This window comes from Engystomops pustulosus, chromosome 9 (genome assembly GCF_040894005.1).
Source record: "Engystomops pustulosus chromosome 9, aEngPut4.maternal, whole genome shotgun sequence".
Taxonomy (NCBI): Eukaryota; Metazoa; Chordata; class Amphibia; order Anura; family Leptodactylidae; genus Engystomops; species Engystomops pustulosus.
The window spans coordinates 52,946,347-52,956,826 of record NC_092419.1 but is presented as its reverse complement, the minus strand read 5'-3'; positions in this window follow the sequence as shown (position 1 = coordinate 52,956,826).

The window sequence follows — 10,480 nt, the reverse complement described above, 5'->3', positions numbered from 1 at the left end:
TTCACATTAAAAGATCACCACAAAACGCTGCATTTTTGGTATCACCATGTCCATAACAATGTTTACAATACAATTGAACTGTAATACAATTGAATTGTAATTGAACTATACAGTGAACGCTGAAGAAAAATTGTACAAAAGAGAAAGAAAAGTTGGATGCAAACACAGGATTAAACAATAACAACAATTATTAATTCATCAAAACACAATGACCACAGGACTACAAAGAATAAAAAACTTCTGAATAAACTTCAGAATAAACTTCAGAATAAAAAACGATTTGAGCCGAACCGGCATCGGAAAACACGGGGTGCCAGCTGTAACATATAGCCGGCACCCCAGTGTAACACCCGCGATCGGAGTGGGCTCTGATCCCAGGTGCTTAACCCGTTAAATGCTGCAGTCAGCCTATGCAAGTGTATAGACTGACACTGCTAATACCCTGCAATACATTGCAGGAGTATTGCAGGATATTATCATGAACAAGCAATCAGATGATTGCTTGTGCATTTCCCATGGTGGGACATATAACACTAAAAAAAAAGTCAAAATCATAACACAAACCCCACATATATAGTATCACCATGTCGGTACCAACCCGTAGAATAAAAGCAAATCATTATTGAACCCGGACGATGAACGCTGTTAAAAAAAACTGTTATAAACCCTCCAAAAATTATGATTTTTACCTATTCAATCCCACAAAAATTGCAATAAAAAGTGATCAAAAAAACATATGTACTCCAGAATAATACTGGTGTAAAGTACAAGAACTTCCGCAAAAAAACAAGCCATCAACCAGCTCTGTAGCCAAGAAAGTAAAAATGTTATGCCACTTGGAAGATGGCAATGAAAAAATTATAGATTTTTCCCCACATTAGGGTTTTATTTGACAAATTTATTGAAACGTAAGAACAAATATTCATGTCTGGTATACCCGTAATCATATCGACCCATAGAATAAAGATAACATGATTATTAGGCTAAACGGTGAACACAGGAAAAAAAGAAGTAAAAAATCCAGTACCGAATTGATGCTTTTCTACTCCTGCCCTCAAAAAAAAGTTCCTAAATTTTCAACAATGGGGTATACCAACCCCAAAATGGTAGCAATGGAAAAAGCATCTCATCCCGCAAAAAAAATGCCATAGCATGGCCCCAATAACGAAAACAACGAAAATGTTATAGCCTAAAAAAGGGGCCAATGAGGAAACTAAAATCCTGGCAGCTGCAGGGCGCTCCTTCCCTTCTGCGCCTCACTGTGCGCCCATAAAACAAGTAACGGCCACATGTGAGGGGTGTCTGAACTCCGCACTTGTAGAACAAATTGTATGGTGGGTTTTCTATTTTTATCTTTTGGAAATGTGTAAATTTTAGGGCTAAATGAACGTATAACCGACAAAATTTGACCATTCTAAATTTCACCTCCATTTTGATTCAATTACTATGAAAATCTCAAGGGGTTAACAATCTTCCTAAAAACTGTTTCTGATAGTTTGAGGGGTGTATATTTGAAAATGAGTTGATACATAGGGTCGTTTTGATGCTAAATATGTAAAATTTTTATTCAAAACTGTATTTATCCCCAAAATAGTCAATTCTGAAAATCCGAAAAAATCGCTATTCACGTAACGTCAAAATAAATGATCCAGATATTTCAAAAATTATAAAAATATGAAGTAGACATATGGGAAATGTAATTCAGCAACTTATTTAGGTGGTAAGTCTATCTGCCTGAAAACGCAATGACTTCGAATTTCGAAAATGGCAAATTTTTCAAAAAATTCATCATTTTTTCTTTTTTTTGTAAATAAACACAAAACTTATCAGCCAAAATTACCACTAAAATGTAACAGTGTTCAAAAGTTATAACCATAAAAAGCAACGCAAGTCAGAATACAAAATATGGGCTTAGCCTTAAGCTATTTAATGGCTGCGTCCTTAAGGGGTTAATCCTGTGTTCGCATCCAACTTTTCTTTCTCTTTTCTACAATGTAGTTTATTGGGATGCGTGGATGTCTTACAAAAATATTATTCTGGTAGTGCCTGCTCGCACTTTTGTTTAGTCGCTGAAGAAAAATTACAATAACACACAAAAAAATTAAAAGGATAAAAAGTGATAAAAAAGTAACATTTACCCTAACATGATACAAAAAAAAGTACAGCTTGTCCCGGAAATAAAGAAGTCACCCATAAAAACCTATGTAAACCTATGTCAGGGGGTAGTGGACCCACTGAACCACGGCGAGCCATAACGTAAGCCAACACCTTGGAGCGGAGTCCAAATGCCACCTGGTTTTCCCCAGAGCCCATTGCAAAGTGGGTTGGTCTTGCTGCAGCGGGACACCACCAGTTCGCTCCACAGGCGCAACTGCGCTCACGGTGGTGGCCAAGGCAAGGTATAGAATCGTGAAGCAGAGGCAGAGTTGTGGTCATGTAGGAGGTCAGGACAGGTGGCACAGGAGCGGAGTAAGGGACAAGGCAGAAGGTCCGGACAGGCATTAGAGAATCAAAGTCAGTAACGGAATCGAGGTCACAACAGATAATCAGAATAACCTCAGCAACAAATACAGGAACACTTTCTCAGAGGTACAAGGCACAAAGATGGGGCAGTGGGCACAGGAAGGAACTGGGAATTTAAAAGGGAAGACGGCCGGCCAGTGGCAATCATCGGCGCGCTGGCCCTTTAAATCTAAGAAAGCCGGCACATGTGTGCCCTAGAAAGGACATGCGTGCCGGAGCGAGGAGACCGCTGCTGGAGCCAGGGAAAGTAAGAGCTGCCGCTGCTGGCATGCAGGGTCAAAAGGAGGAGCACGGGTGCTCCCTAGACCTGGGTCACAGGGGCACCTGTGACAGTACCCCTCCCTTTGGCCTCCCCCTCTTCTTCGCCTTAAAGAACCTTTAAAGAACCGAACAGTCCAGAATATTGTCTTCAGGCTCTCAGGACCTCTCTTCTGGCCCGAACCCCTTGCAGTCGATAAGGAAGAACCGTCTCCCTCTAACCGACTTCATGTCGAGGATCTCTTTTACCTCAAAGACATTGGTGGAATCAGCTTCAGGAGTAGGTACTTGCTGGGAGAAATGGTTCAGGATGACAGGCTTTAGAAGAGAGACATGGAAGGAGTTTGGGATGTGCAAGGTGGGAGGAAGACGAATCTTATAAGCCACAGGATTGATGCGCTTTAAAACCTCAAATGGACCCAGGAAATGCGGATCGAGTTTGTAGCTAGGAATTTTCAGACGGACATACCTGGAGGACAGCCACACTTTATCACCCGGGGTCTGAGTTTTTTGTTGGCCTGGGTTTTGGTTTGAGAAGACGCCCGAAGTAGGGAAAGACGGGTCTGCTACCAGATGGGCTTTAGATCTTGAACCAATTGTTCCACGGCAGGAACAGCTGAAGCCATAAAAAGAGGAAGAGGTGTGTGTGGATGTTGTCCATAGACAATGAAGAAAAGAGAAGAGACGGCAAATTCAGAGTTCAATTTGTAGGAAAATTCCGCCATAGGCAACAGAGCAGACTAGTGGTCTAGTCGGGCGGAGACAAAATGGCAAATATAGCAGCCCAGAGTTTGATTAACCCTCTAGACTTATCTATTAGACTGCAGATGGTATGCAGAGGAGAAATATAGCTTTATTTGGCTGCAAAGAGAACACTAGGACCGGAAAAGAAACTGGATCCATTGGTCCAAGACAATGTGTAGAGAGAGTCCATTAATCCAGAAAATGTGGAGGAAGAACAGTCTGGCAAGACGAGGAGATGACGGTAGACCAGGCAGAGGAAAGAAGTGGGACATTTTGGAAAACGTGTCTGTGGCCACCCAGATGACGGTATTAACAGAAGATGGCAGAAGATCCATAACAAAGTCCATGGCTATGTGACTCCATGGGCAACTGGGTATCGGCAATGGCAGGAGCAGACCTGCAGGCTTGAGACATGATGACTTGTTACAAAGTCTCATATATCCTTGACGAGATCTGGCCACCAGTAGAAACGAGGTATCAGAGCGATCTATGCACCCCAGGGTGCCCAGCCGACACGAAAGCAATGTCCCCAAATCAGTATCCTTTTCCGGAGAGCCGGTTGGATGTATCTCTTGCAAGGAGGAAACTGCCATAGGTCCACAGGAGTGGCAACAACTAGCCATTCAGGAGGCACAATATGTGAAGGAGTTGGTTCTTCCCTAATAACATCTGAGGCACAAGAAAGAGCATGAGCCTTGACATTTTTCTCTGCTGGATGGAAATGTATCAGGAAGTTTAAGCGGGAGAAGAAAAGGGACCAACGAGCCTGCCGTGGATTGAGACGGTGAGCGGTCTAGAGGTATAGGAGATTTTTGTGATCTGTGTAGATACAGACCAGATGATGAGCTCCTTCCAGAAGATAACACCATTCAGGCCAGAAGCTCCTGATCACCTATGGAATAATTCCCCTCTGCGGCTGAAAAGGTCTTGCATAAAAAGCCCCACGTAAGGTTTTTACCTTTGGACCCTTTCTGGGTTAGAATGACTTCAGCACCCACCGAGGAGGCGTCAACATCTATCAGGAAGGTTTTTTAAGTATCAGGCCGGGTGAGAACAGGAGCAGAGGCAAAGGCAGACTTCAGCTTGGAGAAAGCTTCTTCATACGTCGGAGGCCACAGCTTAGGTTAACCATTTTTCTTTGTCAGTGCCACAACGGGAGACACAAGGGAGGAGAAATGCAGTAATGAACTGCCGGTAGTAATTAGCGAAGCCCAGGAATCTCTGGATAGCACAAAGTGCCACTGAAGTACCACAGGCAACTTGGCAGGATCCATCTGTTGTCCCTTGTTAGAGATGATGTATCGGAGGAAAGGAAGACTCTTTTGGTGGAATTGGCACTACTCGAGCTTGGCATATAGGCAATTGGCCCTTAGGCGCCGGAGAACTTGCCGTACATGGGCCTGATGGAACTCAAGGTCTGTGGAGAACACCAGGATATGGTCTAGATAAACCATGACACAGGTATAAAGCAAGTCTCAGAAAATTAAATCTTCAGGAGCCCAGCTGGTACATTACAGAGTCCAAATGGCATGACAAGATACTCGAAGTGTATTGAAGGCGGTCTTCCATTCATCGCCTTCACGAATGTGGATAAGACTATACGCACCACGTAGGTCTACTTTGGTGAAAACCTTGGCTCCGCATATGCGGTCAAAAAGTTCCATGATCAGAAGTAGTGGGTAATGATTCTTCACTGTAATTTTGTTAAGGACGTGATAATCAATACATAACAGAGCGAACCATCCTTCTTGGCCACGAAGAAGAATCCAGCACCAGAAGGGGAAGAAGACTTATGAATGAACCCCTTCTGCAGATTCTCCTTCACATAGGCTGACATAGCCGCTGTTTCAGGCACAGACATTGGATACACCCGAACTTGCAGAGTGTCCTGTGCCCTGCAGATGTGCCCTGCAGCAGCTCTACGGGACTGTCTTATGGACAGTGCAGTGGCCGAGACTCTGCTTGCTTCTCTGAGAAGACTCACCAGTGGCCTGGAAGATACCGAAAAATAAATAGTAGCCACAGGATGGAGGCTCTCGAGACAGCGAGACTGACATTCCGTTCCAAAACAAAGAATTTCCCCAGTCTGCCAGTTGAGCACCGGTGCGTGATGCTGTAACTATGGCAGTCCCAAAAGCACTGAGGACGTAGAACGGGGGAGCACATGAAATGACAGTCTCTCTGAGTGCAATGCCACAACTTGCAGACATAGAGGCTTGGTGCAGTACCGGACTGGATCATAGAGATTCTGCCCACTGACAGATGAGATGACCAGCGGTTGCTTAAGGTGGACCACAGGAAGATGATACTGGACGACCAGGGCAGCATCCACATCGTTTCCTGCAAAGCTGGAATCCAGAAAGGCAGAAACTTGAAACTGGCTACCTGTTCCCGAGCTGAGTAGAACAGGTATATTCAGTCATGAAGAAGCTTTGCTCTCACCTAGGGACACTTCTCCCAAGAATCCTAGGGGCGTGCGTTTCCCAGACACTGAGGGAGGAGTGGACAAGTCTCAAGAAAGTGCTCCAGGCTGGAGCGATTGAGGCAGAGATTCTCCTGTCTTCGTCTGGAGCGCTCTTGAGGTGTCAGGCGAGCTCTCTCCACCTGCATGGGCTCCTCTGCAGCAGACACGGACGGCAGAGGTGGTCTTTGTAAGACAGGAGCCAAGTGGGGCAAGATGGGTCCTGATCTGCGCCTGTTAGAGATGCTGTTTCTCCAAGTGCTCTGAGAAACAGATGTCAATCCTAGTAGCCAGGGTGATGAAACCACTCAGAGAAGACTGCAGGTCTCGTACAGACAGGGTGTCTTTAATCTGTCCAGGAAGTCCTTTTTTAAAGGTGACGACCAAGGCCACTTTAATCCAGGCAAGCACAGAAGCTAGGATGCGGAACTGAACCATGTAGTCACTGAACCACATAGTCACCAACAAACAAATCCCCTTGGCGTAAGTTCAGCAGTGCAGTTTCCGGAGAGAAGACTGATAATGAAAGCTACCTTAGCCTGTTCTGTGGCGATATGCATGGAGCACTGGGTAATAAAACTCCTTCATAGCTTGGCATCTCCGTCATACTTGGTGGGCATGGAGAGTCGCAGCCTGGGCTCAGCAGTAGACAGTGCAGCTGTAACACCGGGAGGTACCTCAGGCACTTGATGCTGGTGCTGGGTCACCAACAGTTGCAAGATGGTGGTGAGTTGTCCAAGTTGCTAGCCTTGTGCAGCAACTTGCTGGGACTGCTGGGTCACGATGGTAGTGAGATCAGTCAGATCAGGTAGCAGAACCTTGGCGGGATCCATGGCCAGATCTTACGGTCAGGATCAGGGGTAGTGGACCCACTGAACCACCACGAGCGTTAACGTAAGCTGACACCTGAGAGTGTAGTCTAAGTGGCAACCCGTTTTTACCAGAGCCCTCCACAAAGCGGGTTGGACTTCCTACAGCAGGATACCACCAAGTCGCTCCACAGGTGCGACCTTTGCTTGTGGTGGTGGCCAAGGCGAGGTACAGAATCGTGAGACAGAGGCGGAGTCGTCAAATGGGAGATCAGGACAGGTGGCACAGGAGCGTAGTAAGGTCTGGACAACCGTCAGAGAATCAAAGTCAGGAACAGAATCAAGGTCACAACGGATAATCAGAATAACTTCAGGAACAAACACAGGAAAGCTTTCTCAGAGGCATGAGGCACAAAGATGGGGCAGGAGACACAGGTAGGGGATGGGAATTTAACAGGGAAGACCGCCAATCATTGGCCGCCATCAAGGAGACCGCTGCTGGAGCCAGGGAAGGTAAGAGCTGGCACTGCTGGCGTGGAGGAGCACAAGTAGGAGCATGGGTGCACCTGCGACCAAAGATATGGGTGTCACGGGTGGTCCCGCGACCCATATCGCGGGCTCACCCGTGCTTCTCTGCCCCCACCAGCGCATCTCCAGCGCTGCTTACCTCTCCCAGCTCGCTCCCTTCCGCTTCTCAAAATTTAAAGGGCCAGCGCACCATTAATTGGCGCTGGCCATTTAGCAAAAATCTACTTAAGCCTGCCTCTTTCTGCAAGCCCCTGCCGGATCTTTGTGCCTAGCGCCCTAGAGAAAGCTTTTTCTGTGAATTCTCGTTGTGACCCTGGTTCCGTTTCTGACATCGCTCCTTTGCCGCCTGCCCTGACCTGTTGCTACTTATCCGACTCCGATCCTGTGCTGTCTGTCCTGACCTCCTGCCTGTCCCCGACTACAAACTGCCTGCCGTTTCTGTACCTCGACCTTGGCTGCCACTGTGGACAAGCCATGCCTGTGGAACGACCTGGTGGTACCACGCCGCAGCAAGTCCAAGCCGTTTTGCGGCGGGCTCTGGTGAAAACCGGGTACCACTTAGACTCCGGACCCAGGTAGTGGCTTGTGCCATCGTCCACAATGGTTCAGAGGATCCACAACCTCTAAGCCTGACAATGGGTCTCAGGGGCTCATGTGACATGGGGTATTGCCGTAATTGTGGTGACCCACATTACATATTGTTTTTATCAGAAAAAGACAAAGTTCAATGTCAGCAAACCAAAAAATTTTTCTCCAGTAAACAAGGTTTTAATTTTTTTAAATGTATTGAAATACAATAACCGTGATCGTTATGAGCCAAAGAATAAGGGAGATGTATCATTTAGGGCTCACAGTGTCACAAATGCAATTTTTTTCAGTACTTTTTTGGATTTTTTTTCCCTGCTTCCGAGTACACAGCATGGAATAATATATACAGTCACTAAGAATAACAATTTGTTACTTAGAAAATAAGCCCTCACAGAGCTCTGTACACAGAAAAATGAAAAAGTTATAGACTTTTGAAGGAGGGGAGAAAAAAATGAACAAATAAATGCTGTGTCCTTAAAAGGTTAAAAGTCAAAGCTTATTCATTGAGCATGACTCTAGGTACTAGCAGGATTCTAGGAATGCAATGAATACGAGCTATGCTCCTCCCTTGCTAGCCGCTCACACCCTGGTCAGACTTTTCAGGGTGTGGTTGTTGCCTGTTTAAACAGGTACTTTGCTGACACCTAATGGTCTAAAGTTCAAATTGTTTCTATCACTAGAGGCCAAGAGGCATTTTTTCCTTATCCCAGCCTGGAAAACATTTGCATATTTCTACCACTATGTTATTTCTGTGTAACCTATTGTATGAAAAGAGATTTGCATACAATAGATTTGCCGGTACCCCAGAATATTCTATAATTGGGTGGATCATTAGTTCTATAAAGAAACTAAAACTAAAAAAAAAAAAGATATAACTTTTGGACTTTTTGATATAAAAAACGGAAATGCTAAATCTGTAATGCGCCTGGTAAGCAAGTGGTTAAATTTTTATATTCCATTTTTTCCATTGTGCAGGGGGTTGTATTTTGTGAGACAGGTTGAAATGTCACTGCTGCGAGTCTACATGAAACTTATTTTCACATCCATTGATGGGATTACACTGACATCAATTCCATGTTTTTTGTTTTAGGCTGCATTCAGAGAACGTATACCTGCTCAGCTATGGCCGATGGAGAGCAGGAGTGGGTGACTCCTCCCCTATCCATAGAGATGCATGGCTCCATGCTGCCATTACCATCTATGGGGGGCGTATGTAAGGCCGCCAGCTGTAATAATTTTATAGCTTAAGTTATTACACAAAATTAGTCTTGTGTACATATGTATGTTTTCCATAATAATATAATATTTATTATTTTAGTAGCTCTTTTATTTTATGTTCAGTTTTTTTTTTCCAGAAAAATTGACGGACTTTGTTTCTGTTTGAAAAACACATGCAAAAGAGTCAGGTGTAATATGTATCTCATCATCTCTCATCTCTGATCTGTCTCTCTGTCTATGTGTCAAATACTAGTGAATGTTCAGAAGCTAAATGAAAGTGCACATAAACCTGTACCCCGATAATCTAACCACATGGTCAGTTCACAGAACAAGAGAAAATATGAAGTATCTGCTTAGAAAGTCCCCACCCACACTCTGGAATTTTAAACTGACCATCACAATTTTTTAAACCCTAAATTAGGAGTGCAGAGTATGGCCTGTAATCCCAATGTGTGGTCTTCTAAAAGGGGATTTCACTGAAAATTACAGATAGTAAAACAGGAAAAATACCCTTCGCTAATAAATAGGTAGATAGAGATAGACATTTAATATATATTTTCATCCAATGTACCGTAGTTATTACATACCCCCAAAAGTGAATACAGGCGGTCCCCTACTTAAGAACACTCGACTTACATACGACCCCTAGTTACAAACGGACCTCTGCATATTGGAAATTTATTGTACTTTAGTCCTAGGCTACAATAAACAGCTATAACAGTTATCAAATGTGTCTGTAATGATGCTTTAGTGTTAATATTTATTCCTATGACAACCCAACATTTTTTAAAATCCAATTGTCACAGAGACCAAAAAAGTTCTGTCTGGGATTACAATGATAAAATATACAGTTCCGACTTACATACAAATTCAACTTAAGAACAAACCTACAGACCCTATCTTGTATGTAACCCGGGGACTGCCTGTATATTCCTTTTAACAAACAATTATGCATTTAGCATATCATAAAATTCTACCCAAGAGGATCAGCAAGTTAGATCCCCACTTTCTATAAATTGTTGATCCCATACCCAACTCCTTATAGACACAAATGTAATGTATCCCTTAATTTAAAGTACCCTGTCATTAAAAAAAAGTTTATTGCGAGAAGAAGTCACCATAAGAGCAAAAAGTCCAACTCAGCAATGAGCCCACCTATGCTAAGTAAACACAATTCAAGATGAATTAGAGGGTACGGTACATATTATGGTGAGAGGAGTATACAGGTTTTATTGAGTCATGTAGTTTAACACACAATTCACTCTACTCTCCCCTGAGGCTGCACCCAAAGCACTATTATGCCATATTTATGAAAATGTCCAATATAATTGGATAATATATAGATATAAGA